Source organism: Triturus cristatus, chromosome 8, assembly GCF_964204655.1.
Source record: "Triturus cristatus chromosome 8, aTriCri1.1, whole genome shotgun sequence".
NCBI lineage: Eukaryota > Metazoa > Chordata > Amphibia > Caudata > Salamandridae > Triturus > Triturus cristatus.
The window spans coordinates 1,618,489,030-1,618,506,744 of NC_140591.1; positions in this window are offsets into that span (position 1 = coordinate 1,618,489,030).

A 17,715-nucleotide genomic window follows, 5' to 3' on the forward strand; every position below is an offset into this window, starting at 1 on the left:
TATAAATCCTGACTGATTGATTGATTGATTGATACACTTTACAAACTTTTTCCTTTGGAAAATAAGTGAAAAAAAGTTTTCTGAAAATCCTGAAACATTTTATTATATTTGTAAATAACAATAAATAATAATACATATATTATTAATTGTAATACATTTTAAATAATCCGCCAATAATTTTATGTAAACAGCTATGAATATCTACAAAACAAATATATAATGAACCAATTAAAACACTTTACCAAACTGTTAATAGAAATATAATAAAGAATATCTTTAAACATTTCAAACAATAAATTAAAAATAATTAAATCAAATACTTTAGAAATATGTAAACCATTTTTAAAAATTGCAATTACAAATCATATAAAAATATGCAATTGAAAATACTTTTCTAACTCCCTACCAAGTTAACACAATAAACCGTGCATCTCACTTCTCTAACATTTCTAAAATATAAAACAAAATACCAAACATATAAAAATATATACAAATTGTAATATTACAATAATAAAAAATGTATTTAAAATTAAAAACACAGCACAAACCACATGCATTTTTTAAAATATTATTTTTAAAAAGTATTCCCCGTACTATTTTCCTATGAGCTACATATGCTGCTCCTTAAATTTTCAGCATTTAAAAAACAAAAACATTTGGACAAAAACATAACCTAAAACAACATTTAATATGATATTTAAAAAAAAGATATTATTAACAAAGATATCAAAAGGTATTTCAAAAATGATATTCTTACCTGTGACATTAAATTCTACAAAATTCTTGACATCATGATATTACTGGCACATTATTCTTAACACATAATTAAAAATTAAAAAAAAATTGGTAGAATACCGCTGTAGCTGGCTGGCTCAGATCAAATCCAGTGGAGAAGAGGCTATCGACACCAAAGTAGAAACCTGCTAGACGAGCACCCCCATGTGATCCCAGTCCAGATGCTGCATCTGCCAGGAAGGGCCTCCTCTGAGCAGGCCTGCCGTGGTGCTCATCCGTAGCGGGTTAAATCGCGAGTGAAGCTGTCACTGTGGTCTTAAGTCAGCAGAGCCATCGGTTTGAGCTGTGTACATCAGAATACCATCCAGTACCACATGAGTGCATCAACATGAGTGGATAAAGGGGTCTCACACGTGATAGAATGAGTTATATTTACTTATGCAATAATAGTTTGGGTAGGAACTGTGGAACTGAACTCCGAAATACTTCACATGAGTAAAGACCTAATGAATGGTACATGTATCTACCTAATCCATGCCTATGCTTATGTAGAGCTCCCACAGAATCTACTACGATGGGGAGAGGGTGCCATAGAAGGTGTAAATGCTCATCTAGGAATCATAATTGATATCAAAAGGCAATAGCAGAGCCCCATTAAATTGTGTAGTATTACATTTTGTTGTGTAAATGAAGTACTTTCTTTTTAATAAGATAAGCACTGGGCTGGGCAGTGCATTATTGGTTCTGTTGTTTGACTGTTGAGTTCTGAGCTCACACACTACCCCCCTTGGTAGCTTTTGACCGCTTGCACTTGCTACCCTGGGTGTCTAGTGCTGAAACAGTGTACTTGGACCAGTTTGCAGAGCCATAGAAGGAGAGACCACCGGACACCAGTTGCAAACAACCCGAGCTGTTGAATCCCATTAGTCCCTGTAAGCACTGCGGAACCTGAGATTCTAGGCAAGTTGTCTAAAGAGAATAAAGTAGCATTCCATTCCTACACTTGAACAAGACTCCAGCGCTAATAAGCAGAGTGTGAGTGTTTCTGTGCCAGATCAACTCAGTAAGAAGTTATTTCATGTCTTCAGGGACACTATTTTCCAGTTCTTTGCTTTGCTTTAACATAGTGTTTTCTGGGAGCTGTAGTCTTGGTTCATTTCAAAAGCACCATCTGGACTAACACACCTGAAAATGATAATTTGTAAAAGGGCACTGCAGGGAGGATTAAGAAGATGAAATGAGCTGCTCACAGATTCAAGTATTCACAAAGGAGTCCACAATGAGAAAACAGGACCGCAAGCTTCCCATGATGATCAACTGCCCCTCGAAAAGAATCAATACGTTGATTAAAAAAAAGTAGATTCATATCTTTGTTCTACACACAACCAACCAGCCAACGGCACGTTATGCATGGTACACATTGGGAATGTGTTGGTACATGTGCTGGCTGATTCAGGTTCGACCATCTCAATTTTGTCTGGTTATTTAATATTAACATGGTACTTACTGCCTCTGATTGTGAATGTAATAGAAAGGGGTTCCCTAGAGGTGTAGGCAACATTGATGGTAATGAAGTGCTGCCCATGTTCAAAATTATGGGTGGAACGTGCCTGGTGACGCCAGATGTGTGTTATCAACAATATTTGGGCATAGGTTTGTTTTAGTGTATTACTTAAGGTGGTGAATTGGACTTTCATGGTAGGTGAACTAAGGATGAGATTTATCTGGGGTAAAAGGTGAGGCAATCCTGTGTTGGGCATACCAGGAGGCTGTGGGGATAAAACTGTACACTGGATCTGAGCCTCTCATATGTGATTATGTCCAATGATTGTGCCAATCTGTTTGAGACTGTGTTAGGAGAGATTTAGCGAACCCCAGAACGAATGCAATTTGGTTTTGGTTATGAAATTTTCCAGTGTGTTTAATAACAGCTTGGGTTTCAAGCACTGGATCCTACTAACGAGGAACGCTATCCATGTCAAACACAGTGAAAGAAATGTGCCCTTGAATTACAGAGATAAACCTAATGACATTGTAAAGGACCTATGCCAGAAGGGAATCACAGACCCTGTTTAATCCTCTGAATGTGCTTCACCTGTGATGATCTACTTCAAAAGTTCTGGAGAGTTAAGACTCTACGTCGATCACAGGAGTTTAAATGACTCACTTTGGGTAGACTCTCATCCTCTTCCGAACTAGCACAAAATGGTTTCAACTTTCAGTGTAGCAACAATATTCTCGCTGCTTGACTTAGCCAGTAACTACCACCAGGTGGTACTAGGCAAAGACAGTAAACACTTAATATCTGACCATCAGATTGATCAAATTAACTTCCAAGCTGCAGGCTTTCCAAAACAAAATCGAGTACATGCCTAGAAGAGACAATGTCCATGTGGATAGCTTATCAAGATTGCCTTTGACTGAGTGTAGTGTTAATGTTGATTATTTTGTGCTGCGTGAAGTGGCTTATACTATAAAGGAGATAGGCAATATGGGTAGTAAGGCTGCCTTCAGCCATGAAGTGTGGGACAAAAGTACAAGATTGAATTCTGTTTTGATAACAGCCATTGATCATATGCTCCAGGGATGGCTTGATGAACGACAATTGTGGTGAACTGGCCACATTTTGGAAGGTTCATGGTGAATTTACTTTTGAGAATAATATATTGGTCAGAGGGAGCAAGAATGTTACACCTGCAGGCTTAAGCAGAGGCTTGTTTAATGTGCTCCATGAGGGACACTTGGGCATGTCGGCCACATAGAGACTTGCTCAAGAGTACTTCTGGTGGCCTTCAATAGATGATGTACTGGATAAATGGGTCAGGAAATATTATGTGGGCCCACATTAAGATATGCCTGCTAAGGCGTGTGCGTTGTAGAATCTCATCCTGTGTCTTTTCCTGATGGACCTTGGAAGAAGCTTGGTATCAACATTATTGGTCCCTTACCGGTGAAACCCTGGCAAGAGCCTTATGGCATAGTTCTCATGATTATCTTTCCAAATCGATGAAGGTAAGGATGGTGAGTATGGTCACTTCAGACAAGGGGCCTCAATTTACTGGTGGCGCTATGGACGTTTTTTTCATCCAAGTGTGGTGTTCAGCACAGGAAGACTGCTATCAGTATAAGGCCAATGGCTAGGTAGAGAGATTTAACAGAATGGTCATAGAATCTATTCACCTGGCTGTTAAGGGAGACATTGAAAGGAGAAAAGTGCTTCAGTCAATGTTACTCACAGACAGGACTACGAACAGTGTCCCAAGTGTGACTCCTTTTGAGTTCTTGCGATTTGTCTTGTTCCTAGCTGAATAAGCAAAAAAACGAGACAGATTGTTCTATTGATTTCAAGGAAGTCACTGAAGTGGTGGATGCATACAAAACAAGCATTGGCATAGCCAATAGGTCTCGCCTTTGGGACCTTGTGTTTAGCCATGCAGCACATTATCACCCACCGGGCAGATTATGGATCTGATGCAAGCAGGGATCTTAGGGCTGGATTGAAATCTATTCTAGAGCAGGATTTGGAGAGATTGCAGATAGGGGAAGGAGTAAAGGCAGATAGGAGAAGGAGTAAAGGCCTGGGGTCTGAGGCAGACTCGATCTGTATGCAGTAGACTCTGGGAAGTCAGAGTCGGCCACAGATCTAAGTGCAAACCAGAGATCTAGTCCAGTCTGGGCATTCGATGCATGCTGTAAGGGACTGGTGCGAGATGGGGATCCACTGCTGGCTGGGGATCAAGTGAATGTGAGAATCCTGTGCAGACTGCAAATAATATGCAGCAGAAATAACCCAGTGCATGCTGAAAGCCTAGTGGGGCCACAAGAGGCTACGGATCCAATAGATCGCAAGATCACGTGCAGCCTGGCCGGCCAACATACACGCATGTAGATCCCGAGTGTCTAGAGCAGCACGGGATGCAGTACAAGCGATGCACCAGGTTATCCGGGGATGATAGGTTATGTAGAACTGACTAGGTATACAATGCACCTGGGGATCTAGTGCCACGTGGGATCTAGTGCTGGCTACAGTCAGATGCAATGCCTGCGGTGCTTGCAGTCCAGCCGGGAGGTTCAGAGCACGCTTAGGGGCAACAAGTACAGGCAGAGGGACTACTCCGGGTGAGCAATTTTTACAGGGTGTGGAGCTAGTGCAGAGAGGGGAGCTAACCAAGGGTGGGGAGCTAGGGCAGGCTGGGATGTACTGCAAGCTCAGGAGCCAATGAAGAGTTGAAAGCAAGAGCAGGCTGGGATCTGGTGCAAGCTAAGGAGCCAATGAAGGGCGGGGAGCTAGGATAGGCTGGGATCTGGTGCAAGCTAAGGAGCCAATGAAGGTTGGGGAGCTAGGACAGGCTGGGATTTAGTGCAAGCCAAGGAGCCAATGGAGGGTGGGGAGCTAGGGCAGGCTGGGATCTAGTGCAAGCTAAGGAACCAATGAAGGGTGGGGAGCTAGGGCAGGCTGGGATCTGGTGCAGGCTAAGGAGCCAATGGAGGGTGTGGAGCTAGGGCAGGCTGGGATCTAGTGCAAGCTAAGGAACCAATGAAGGGTGGGGAGCTAGGGCAGGCTGGGATCTGGTGCAGGCTAAGGAGCTAATGAAGGGTGGGGAGCTAGGATAGGATGGGATCCGGTGCAAGCTAAGTACTCAGTACAGCCCATGAAACTAACTGCAGGCTGGGCGGGGAGTTTGTGACGACCAACAGATCACGGAGCATCTGCAGGGTATGAAGAGCGTGCATGCCGCTGTGTGTCTGAGGGGTCAGTGCAGGCTGGGGCAACTACGGGGTATGATGTTTCTACAAACCAGTGTATATGATGGAGGCGGTTACTAACCTGCGGAGGGGGACCACTGGCTCGGCTGTCGTGCAAGCCATTTGTTTTTGGTGGGGGGGGGGGGGTAGTGCAGGCCGCGTTGCAACAACAGACCTGAGCTAGTCAGCGGGTCAGTGTGTGGGAGGCTGGGAGCTTGTGCTGCATGGGCAGCAACTTCAGACCTGGTGAAGTCTGTAGAACTACCGCAGTCAGGGAGCTGGTGAGGGCTACGGAGCTGCCCATGCATGGACGGACGTCAGGCACCGCAGCTGGTGCCCCCACCCCATCCCAGTGAGACCCCGTAACCTCTTACCCTAGTGTGAGGGAGCTGGTGAGGGCTACAGAGCTGCCCAAGCGTGGACGGACGTCAGGCACCGCAGCCAGTGCCCCCACCCCATCCCTGTGAGACCATGTAAACTCTTACCTTGGTGTGCCGGATCTCTAGATTGGCCGTGGGGGAGGGTAGCAGGTACGGTGAGGCCATCAGGGCTCTGGGGTCCGTTTTCACCGCACCGGGCATCTCGATCTTGCTGGAGGTCATGGCGTGCAGCGCCGCGGTTTGGCGTGCAGCCTAGTGCTGTGGTTGAGAGTGCTGTGGAGCACAATATAGGGGAGCGCTGGGAGATGTGGCACTCACTGGAAGTGTAGTCTGTGGAGAAGTAGCGGCGTGGGATGCAGTCGTGCCCAGTGTATCCCTGTGGCTTGCAGTGAACTGGTGTGCGCTGGGGTAGTTGATTGTGCGTTCACGCTCGTGTGCAGTTAACGAGTGCAGTGAGATGGGGGCACAAGTCACCCCTTTCTGAGCAGGGCTTGAAGCCCAGTATGTGCAGTGGACAGGGTACAGTGAGGCAAGTGTGAATCAAAGGAATGTGGTCATTGCGAAAACAAACATTCTTGGGGAGATGGCGCGTTCTTGTAATCGAGAGAGAGGCGCTTTGCCGAAGAGCGTGTCAGGCCGCAGGCAGGACAAAAGCAATCAGAGCAAACAGTGCCCGGCCGCGCAGCCACAAAGTGAAAGCAATTACAGAAAACAGTGCCCGGCCGCGCGGCCACAAAGTGAACGCGAAGCCTTTGAAATACGAAACCGAACAGATGGCACACAGCGCGACCCTGCTCGTAACCGCAAGCCGTAGGCCGTGGGTGGATACATGGTGGGACATGTAGCCGCCTTTGCCCAATTGCGTGCTCTCTTTTTAAGAAAGACACACGCAAAGACCAATTAAAATAATGCAACAAAAAAAGCCCAGAGTGATAACAAGAAGTTGTTTTCCTAGAGCAGCGCATGTGCGCTGCGCTAGGCTCCACCTAAAAAGCGCTGGATAAATGGATAGAAGAAAGGGCCAGGGTTTACACATGAATGTTCAGGTAGGAGATTTGGTCGGAATTAAGTTGCCCATAATGATGCAAAAGTGGTCTTGTTAAGCAGGCGGGACATAAATGTACACTGCTGGAATTTTTATGTGCTATCACTATTGCTGACACCCACTTGGTAGAGTCTTTAGACTTAATGGTGCTATCAGCACACAAACTCTCCAACAGGCTCTTAAGTTCATCATGTACACTTAATGGTTTAGGGCGTCCCATGTGAGCAACGGGGTTCACTTGAGGCTTAAGCTTGATGTAATGCTCGAAACCTTTCACATTACCTACTCTGTTGGCAAACATCTCAAGAAAGGATTGAAGAATGTCTTGAACACCACTGTTATCACAATAAACTTTATGCACAGGCAAATCTCCAAATATAACAAAGTTTCAATATTATGCCAAGCCTCGCCAGATCTTGCCAACTAATGATGTATCTTCTTTTGCCGGCCTCTTAAATCTTGGTATTGATTTCCATGCTCATGAATTCTAATGTGCTCACCAAGTATGCCACAATATACATGTTGTGCTCCATAAATGCATTTGGGTTAATATCAGAACTAGATAATTGCACATCACAGTTCCACTTGTCCTTGAAAGTGATAGCAGACACCATTTTGCTGCCAGAACCTGAATCAGCCATAACATGCCAACACATTCCGAATGCACACTGCACATAAAGGCCCTTTGGCTGGCTGTTTGCGTGTAGAACTAATTTGTGAATCTACTAGTAGTACCAATGTATTAATTAATTCCAAGCAGGCCTGCTCTTCCATATATATATTGCTAACTATGGTAGTGTTACCTACATGTTTACAAACTGCTTGAAAATATCTAGGTTTACTACATATTTTGCGTATTTTCCCTTGGGCAGGGTAAACTAACACTGTTACCTAACTCTGTTCTAGCAACACACCTGTAAGAATTTCCAATCTGTTTTTCAATATAGTTTCTAGTTGGCTTCAGATACCACTGCACTCAAAAGGATGGACTCCTGGGAGGCAAACAGGTGACATGCCTTCCTCAGCAGCAACCACTCCTAAAGACAACACAGGAAGCTCTATTCCTTTAGCGATGTCCAAAACCTCAAATAGTGTGGGATTCCTGCAATTTAATAACCTTACTTGGACCTTTTTTTTTAAACAATTAAAAGACAAATTGGTCGCTGGTGTGAATATCCACATTAGACTCAAATTTACATTGGGCTGCAAAATATGCAGCGAAGATATATACTCTTTCACACTTTCTTAACAATATTGTTTTATTTTAAAGAAATTATGGTGATTAAGGATGATATTGGGTTTACTTGAATATTGTTTTCCTATGTATTCAATAGCTTCACAATATCTGTCCCAAATTCCAAACTCAATAGCTTCACAATACTTGTCACAAACTCCTCTGAAAGATTATCAAATACCTGTTGCACTGCATGCTCTAATAGACTGAATAAAAGAGTGGCTCATATTTGTTAACATCTATAGAAACTAAAGAATTTTTAAATCTTGTTCACCAAAGAGTTCCAGTTTATGGGTGATTTTCCATAACTGGTACTAAAAGAAGGTAGTTTCATAACTTGCTACGAAGAATCCGTGTTCAAACAAAGTGGCAATTTAGCAGGTGAAGATATATGCGTATATGCTCAGAAAATATATAAAAACAGAGTTGATAATTTGAAGTGAAGTAGGGAAATGAAACATATATATATTTACAACAATTACATGTGCCCATGTTGTGATTACTGTTATTAGGGCATGCAAATACAGTACTTGATAAGTTACCTCAACTCCTGAGTGACAAACCTCTTAGAAGCAGAGTGCAGACTACTAACAGGGAGCACGTTGTTCTGGAAAATTGCTTTCAAGTGCAAGCTGATGACTTAAAATGGCTGCCGACACACTGTGGTCCCATGTTACAGTTCTGTCCTGAAGAGTATCCTGTGAAAAGCTGTCGCTGGCCGCGCAACAGAAGCATGTGAGGATCGACAGTGTCAGTTGAGCACATGCATTGCTTCAGAGTGCATACCGTACTTCTGGTTTTAGTCAAGATGAAACTGGCCAAAAGGTTCAACAATCAAAGAAGACAATAATGACATTGGCATTGTTAAAGTTAAATCTGCACATAGCTTCCAATGTGAACATTTCTGCAAAATCTCCTATGACTTTTATACTGCCCTTGTAGATGCAAATACGCCTGTCGCCAACATGTAGAGAAGGGTAAGTTGCTGAGATCCAAGTAGCAGGTTTATTCAGAAAGGAATATATAAAGTAAAATTCACAAAGGAGCCCACACCGAGGAAGCAGGTTATCAACAACAGCCACAAGTGGATTGCTGTTGAAAAGCTCTGTATCCAAGGTGATCGTGTGCTAGGACCTTGAGAACGATTCCAATAAGGTGGGTAAACATGGAAAACTTACACAACAAACCAGCAATGAAGCATAGACAGAGTGATGCAAAAGAGAACAAATCCCACATGCTACAAACACCCACAACTTCAATAGTGTTCCTGACAACATGGATTCATTTGATAGGATAGGAATCATCTGGTAGTGTTATGAGGACGAGGACCACATTACAGAACAGCTACACGATTGCTATCCTGATACAGCTAATACAAGCACTAAAAACACACCTGCTACAAACCCACACAATACTGATCACTCTTCTACAAAACAAAGTCTCACTATCACCAAAGCACATTCTCTAAACTGTCTACTAATAAATGCTTGATCGCTCTCTAAAAACAAACATCACATCTACGACCTTCTCACTGATGCAAAACCAGACATACTATTCATAACTGAATCGTGATAGATGATATGGCTACAGTCCTGCATGAAGCCATTCCTCTAGGCTATCAAACGATCACTCAAAATCGTATAGGCAAAAAAGTAAGTGGTCTAGCTGTTGTGTTCAGGTAAATATTACATATCACTAAAGTTGACGACATCTCCATAAAGAATTGTGAGGCTCTTCTCACCAGATGCAATCCTACACTGTTTTCCACCTATAACTTCCTGCTCCTTTACAGACCTCCACCTAGCAAGACAACATTCCCAGACGCACGTCTAGCACAGTTTCAAACCTGATAACAATACACTCCAACCTGTGCGTTCTGGGTGACCTCAACATTTGGTTTGACAAACACAAAATGACCCATCCAAAAACAATAATTACTGGCTTAGACTCACTGAACCGGCATCAGATTGTCCTCAAACCCACACACATCGCTGGACATATCCTAGATGTCATTTTTGCTAATACCGAACCAGTTACCTTTCAAACTATAACTCCAGTCACATGGTCAGACCACCATTTGCTTGCTTTCCAACATAAAGCAACACTAAGCGACTCACCTAAAACTACCTTACATGCATCCACCTTTCGACCATGGAACAAACTCAATTTGGAACACTTAGAAACACAACTACCATCCAGTACTGCCCTGGAAACAATAAATTATGTTAAAAAACTATACGAATGGCTACAGAAAGATATTGACATCCTACTACCACTCAAAACTACACACCAGAACAAAAGAAACAAGCATTTACAATGCAATGGTCTCGGCATTGTTAAAGTTAGAGCTATTGGCATTGCTCATGACATTATTTTTGTTTATGTTTTTGTTTTTAAAACATTTAAAGAAACGGCATTGTTATTTACATTGTCAATAGCTTAATCTCTCTCAAATTCGAGACCTATTGCATTTGCACCCACACACAGAGCCACACACACAAAGCCACCCACACACACAGAGCCACCCACACACACAGAGCCACCTACACAGAGCTATTCACATAGAGCCACCTGCACACAAATAGAGCCAGCCACACAGAGCCACCTACACACACACAGAGTTACCCACACACAGACAGAGCCACCCACGCATAGAGCCACCTACAAAAAAAGCCACCCACACAGAGCCACACACACAGAGGCACACACATACACAAGAGACCTAAAAACTGATTTTGATTCTGTTACTATGCATAACATAAGGACAAGACTACTAGGATGAACTATAGACGAGCACCCTGAACAGCTTACACGTGATGAAGTGCTTACCAGTACAATGTTACCCTAGAAATGGCTTGACAGATTTCTAGCTAAGGAGTGAAGCATTTTTGCCCGTACACCCCTTTCATTTTATCTAAGTGATGTTGCTGGCTGAAATATGCTTCCCAAATCTCAAAGGATAAAGGATTTCAATTCTTGAATTATCACACAAAGCAGATCCCATTTCTAAAACCTTAACCCTTCCTCTGCCGCCTGTGCTTAGAACACAGAGAGACAGATGGTTCATCTGAGAGTGAGGGAAGGTGGGACGGGCAGTCAGTCCAAGGCTCGCCCTCTCCCCTCCTGCGCCCTCCTCCCTGCCAGCCATTGGCAGTCAGTCCAAGGCTCGCCCTCTCCCCTCCTGCGCCCTCCTCCCTGCCAGCCATTGGCCGGAGACCAGCTCATCCCTGTGCCCCAGGGAGCCCGTGTCAGACCTCCCTGCCCCGGTACCTGCTGGAGACAGCACAGCTGGACGCGAGCACCCGCCCAGCCCCCTGCAGGGCTTTGCACACTCACTTTCACTAAACACAAACCCACAGCAGCACACACTAATAGAAACGAAAACAGCCGCTGTGCACCCCCACGGGCGCTGAACGTCACTGTGTGCCTGAGGCCTGGGGTTCTACTTCAAGGGGTCCTAAGACAGCGAGCTCTTGTTACCAACCAGCAGCTACACAGAGCTGAACTCACAACAAAGTACAGCGCACTGAGGCAGCCTCTCACCGCTGGGTGTGCTCTGCAGGTCCGAATCTTAACCTCTCCTTTCATCCGTGCCAATTAATGCGTGTAGGGTTTGAATGGAGAATCACGGTTTAGGGGAAACTGGCAACTTGACTAAAATAGTAAATTTATGAAAAGCGGACTTTGGGACTTCGTGTGTTGGCAATATTTCACCAAACTATAACGCAAAGAGGTCTGGAACGCCCCAAGCAACAGAAACATAGCGCTTTCACATAAAGACGTGGGCTTCCAGCAGGGGCTCCCTTGAGGCACCGCCGGATGAGCAATAATAGTATTTTAAGGTGGAACTTGAGATGGACAGGACGGGGTGAAGTTGGTTTCTTTGCTACAGGCGCACTCACCCAGCAGCATCCACAGTCTGCATTTGGGCCGGGCTTGACCAGTGTCCCCGCCGCTGCTTGGCTCCCTCTGAGGTGCTCCTGCCCCATCCGGCAGCGCTAGGAGCTGTGATTAATAGTAGCAAGAGCGCGCTGGCCTCTCAAGGAAGCGATGAAAATGTCCCGCCGCCCACTGAGTGATTAAAGGCAGAGGCCCCGGTGTCACTGCACCTGCCGCACCAATGAACGCTGCGCCCATTTAGGAGAGCGCTGATTCTGAGACCCGAATACAGAAGGTTTCGCAGCCAGCTTTCGGCGTGTTATGTGCCGGCAGTGATCTTTATTTTGAAACCAGCTCTGTCTGGGATCAAAGAGCTATTTATATTTATTTTAACAACAAAATATTAATCTTTACCCTGCTCAATCCGGATGCCGCGTAATTATTTCGATATTTTAAATACATTTGAAATGTCTTGGTAGCCAAAGGTCAGTTTTGTGTGGGTTCTTGTTGAAATTCGTACCCGAAATATGAAATGGTCTCACTAATTGTTGTGATGCAGATGTAACCCACCGGAATGTGTGCACCGCGACACGATGGAGCAGCCGTGGAGATTATCGAGGTGAATAATAGCATTGACTTTGCCGTTTCTTTAAATGTTTAAAAAAAAAAACATAAACAAAAATAATGTCATGAGCAATGCCAATAGCTCTAACTTTATCAATGCCGAGACCATTGCATTGTAAATGCTTGTTTTGTTTCCTGACCAGACGGATTTTAAAACAATGGCAATATAACATAAAACAAATCTGCTTAAAATATTTTAAAAACATGCTATGTGAGAGTGAATATTGGACAATGTTAAGGCAAGTTTTTTTTTTAATTCTTAGAAAATATAAATGTTAGTGATAGTGTTAATGAACTAAAGATGCCTGAGGTATGTTTAGGACTATACAGATTTGGTATTCCGTGCACACACATTTATTTGCACCAGCCATGTGTATCAGAGCAGAGCTTTGAGCGCAGGCACTCTTTCATTTAGAAATTAAGCTTTGGACAAAAACCTATGCTTGTGCAGGTATGCAGAGGGCAGGTGGAGGCATTTAGCATGGACATCAGTCTTAAAGGGAAGATTTTATCTGCAGACATATTTGGCATTTTTATTAGGGCTAGGACCCTATTAAGTGGGAGTGTCCAGTGTGTGTCCATGCCTCTGAGAGCGCCTTACGCAGAAATCAGGGCAATATAGCGCACAAAAGCATTCTTCTTATGCAGTTGTGTACTACAGTCCTCGAAAGCTGGGTTACACGAGTGAGGTAATAGCTTTCTGTGAGAATACGGTAGATTGTTTGCAAGTGAAAGGTCTTCAGTGCGCTGCCGCTCGCAGTGATAGGGAGTTTAACCAATGAGCACTCACTAGAACCACAAGGCAATCATTTTTTACGCACCCCTGTGAAAGTCTGTCTTCGTGAAAGGACGTGTTTGCTTACCTGCGTGTGCTCTTGCGTCTGTCTTTCTCACGTGCAACATGAATCACACGAGTCTACGATGAGCCTTAATTGAATCCTTCATTTAGACAATCGATAATACTCCAGAAATTAATAGTACAGTAATTTCATTTACATTGGTGTCTGTGGGTGGAAAATAATTTTGACACTTAAATATTTCCCATCATGAACTGCATCATGTCAACAATGTAACTGTTGTTGAGAAAGAAACGTGTCGATTGCGCCATCTACTGGCTATAGCTCGTATACGCAACTTGCCGCGTTGGATAAATTGTCTTTAAGAAGCTCGTGTTTGCGATCTCTCAGCTCGAGGAAAAACGTTTCAGGAGAAAAAACAAGTCAGACAAATGAAAGAAACCGGGATCGGACGGCGAAAGAAAAGTTTTCACTCACCAATTAAGCCTCCTTCCAGAAACGCCGGCACTTGAAAAACAAGTATTGGAAATTAACAAATGCGTCCGGACGCCGGGACACCACCGCCTTTCTCCGAGGCGAAGCAGAAATGCCTCGGAGAAAGGCAGCGGCGTTTCCGGATTCGGGGGCGTGTTTTTCTTTTCTCTCCTCTTGCCATTGGCTGGAGGAGATAATGAGAAAAGTAGCAAAAAACACGCCCCCGAATCCAAAAAGGACGGGGCCTGTTCGGAGAGACAAACCTCTTCTCCAATGGCTGGCCAGCATTCAAGAGGCCAGCCAATGGAGAATAGGTAAAAAAAAGGGGCGGGTTACAGCCCCACTCCAAAACATTAAATCTCGGAGCGAGACTGCGCAAGCGCAGCCTTCGAGCCGAGACCTAAAAAAGCGCCTTGGAGAAATATAGAGAGAAAAGACATAAAACAACAAATTAGAAAGCTGCAACATACCTGGCTCAAAACAAACCCCAAACAAGACAAACTTCACCTACGGAAAATTAACAGATTATACAAGTCAGCTATTAAAAAAGCTAAGAAAATGTACTATCCAGACAGAATTCAAAATGCTAAATGTGCAAATAAAGAATTCTATAAAATACTCAATTAATTTTGTAAACCAATTTGCCTAGAAGGAACTCATCCTGGTACTCAAGATTTCACAGACAAACTGGCAAATCATTACATGGACAAAGCAGGCACGTTGGACTTGTACTTAAAAAGCACCAGCACTAACCTTTTTACAAAACAACAATCCAAGAGTACTCTAAACCAGCCTCTCTGTTCCTTCCAAGCCTCTCTGTTCCTTCCAACACATCTCACACAATGAATTTATGGACCTGGTCAAAGCAAGCAAGCCTGCCGGCAGCACTTCTGACCCGTGTCCACCACAAACTTTCCAGACAATTCTTTTAATAACCTCTTCTGCCACTCAAGTAAGAAGAATCATCAACAATTCCTTAATTACCGGAATATTTCCAGAATAACTAAAAAAGTCATACATATGCCCTTTACTGAAGAAAACAAACTTGGACCTGCTGAACCCTGACAACTACAGACCCATTACAAATTGACCTTTTCTGGGCAAACTGATAGAAAGAGCAGCGTTCGCCCAGATGCCACAATTCATTGAAGAAAATGCCATACTTTCAGACTTCCAAACAGGATTCCTTGGTGAAGAGGTACAGAATCTGCCCTCCTTGCCATCTGGGATGAACTGAAGAACACAGTGGGCCGCAAAGGGGTTGCTGCGCTACTCCTCTTGGACCTCTCGGATGCCTTTGACACGGTTGACCATGTTACTCAGAAACAAAGACTCTATGAAGACGGCATAGAGGGGACTGCTCTAGACTGGATCATGTCCTACCTTCAAAACAGAACTAATGTCATCCATACCCCATATTTCTTTCCAAACCATACTCCACAAAAGCAGGGGTCCCTCAAGGTTCTATCATCTTGCCCATGCTTTTCAACATCTACATGAAGTCATTACTGGTAGTGATCAATCAATTTCACCTCACGTGCTATAACTATGCAGATGACACACAAATACTCCTTCAACTGGAATGCCCCAAAGACACTGGAAACTCTCCAATTTTCAGTTGTCTCAGAACCGTAGGTCAGTGGATGACTTAGAGCCATCTCAAATTGAATGCTTCCAAAACAGAAATACTCACTTGTGGCGATTGGAAACATTATGTGCAGCTTGCCGCCTGGCCTGAGGAACTTGGGTCACCGCCTAAAGTATCGAAGGAAGTAAGAAACCTTGGAATGACCATGAACTCCAAACTATCGATGAATGCCCAAGTGGACAAACTAGCAAGATCAAGCTTTATCACTATAAAAACGCTGCGATGAATCTTCCCCCATTTGGGATTTCCAAACAGGGTTCAAGCTACCATCTCCCTTGTTCTGTCCAAACTCGATTACGCCAATAGCCTCTACCACGGATCACCTTTAACAACCAGGAAAAGACTACAACGGATTCAGAACTCGGCTGCCAGACTACTCTTGCATATCAAACCGCGAGACCACATCTCACCTGCCTTGAAAGCCCTGCATTGGTTACCGGTTGCCCGAAGATCCATGTTCAAGCTGCTTTGTATCACCCACAAAGCGATAAATGGAATGGGACCGCTCTTCATTAGGAATAAAATCACCAAACACATTCAACAAAGGACCTCCGCTCTAAAGTGGTACCTCACCTCAAAATCCCAAGATACAAGATAAAAAACATAGGTGGCACATCCTTCTGTGTTCAAGTAGCCAAACTATGGAACTCTTTACCCCCCCCAACATAGGATTCACGGACAACCACCTTATCTTCAGAAAACTACTCAAGAATTGGCTCTTCTCCACATAAGCACCATATGCAAATAGAAATGTACAGCATATCCCTCTGTATATAAGCATTTATTTTACTATAGATATGCATTTGTGTATTGCTTTGTATAAACATGTAGAATAATTATGTTGTTAAAAAATAAATACAAATACATTTTTAAAGTACAATAACACTTGAAAACCAGAGTTTATCTAATGCATATTTTTACTTCCTTTATGCATCTATATACCTTCCATGTACTTGGATCTATATATTTATTACTTTTCACCTAAAAAAGCATATCCAATGCACTGCTTTATTTATCATCCTATACCTCTAACAATAGCTTTAATGTACATATACCTACCTCCTTTATGCATCTATATACATTCCATGTACTTATGGATCTATATATTTATCACTTTCTTCCATTTCAGCATATCCAATGCACTATCCTATTTCTCACCCTACACTTCTCTCAATATATCTTCTACCCCAACCTTCTGACTCATCTCAAACTTCTTTCTACTACTCTTTCCAATGCACTACCCTATTTCTCTCCCTATACCTCTATCAATATATCCTCTGACACCTCTTTTACTATACCGATAACCAAAAACAAGCCTTTCTAAACTCTTCCCTCTGACTCTTCCCCTCAACATCCGTTTTTACTCATCCCAAAGCCTCTTTCTACTGCTATGACCTCCCAAAAAAATTCTAAATCGTTAACTCTTCTATCCTCCACTATCCTTTCCAATCAAAATAACAGACTAACATGCTCACCTCTCAAATTTCATATTTCACTATACTAATTCACCACAAATCCTTTATGGGTTCCTTAGTAGCGTGCTATTCGCTAAAAAGCGCTTCAACACCTCATCAGAGGTAGCAAGCACTATATAAATGCAAACCTTTTTCCCTCTTCTACCCCTCTGCTACACTTCTCTATCCAAATAACTGACTAACATATCCACCACTCAAATTACTTACATATTTCACTATACTAATTCAACACTAATCCTTATGGGTTCCGGAGTAGCGTGCTACTCGGTAAACAAGCGCTGCAAAACCCCATAAGGGGTACCAAGCGCTATATAAATGCAAACCTCTTTTCCCTTTTCTATCCCGCCGCTACCCTTCTCTACTCAAATCACTGAATAACATATCCACGACTCAAATTACTTTCATATTTCACTATACTAGTTTCAACACTAATCCTTTATGGGTTTCAGAGTAACATGCTACTCGGCAAAAAAGCGCTTCAACACCCCATCAGGGGTATCAAGCGCTATATGAATGCAAACCGTTTTTTCCCTCATCTATCCCTCCGCTATCCTTCTCAGTCCAAATAACTGACTAATATCCACCACTCAAATTACTTTCATATTTCACTATACTAATTCACCACTAAACCTTTATGGGTTCCGGAGTAGCGTGCTACTCGGCAAACAAGCGCTTCAA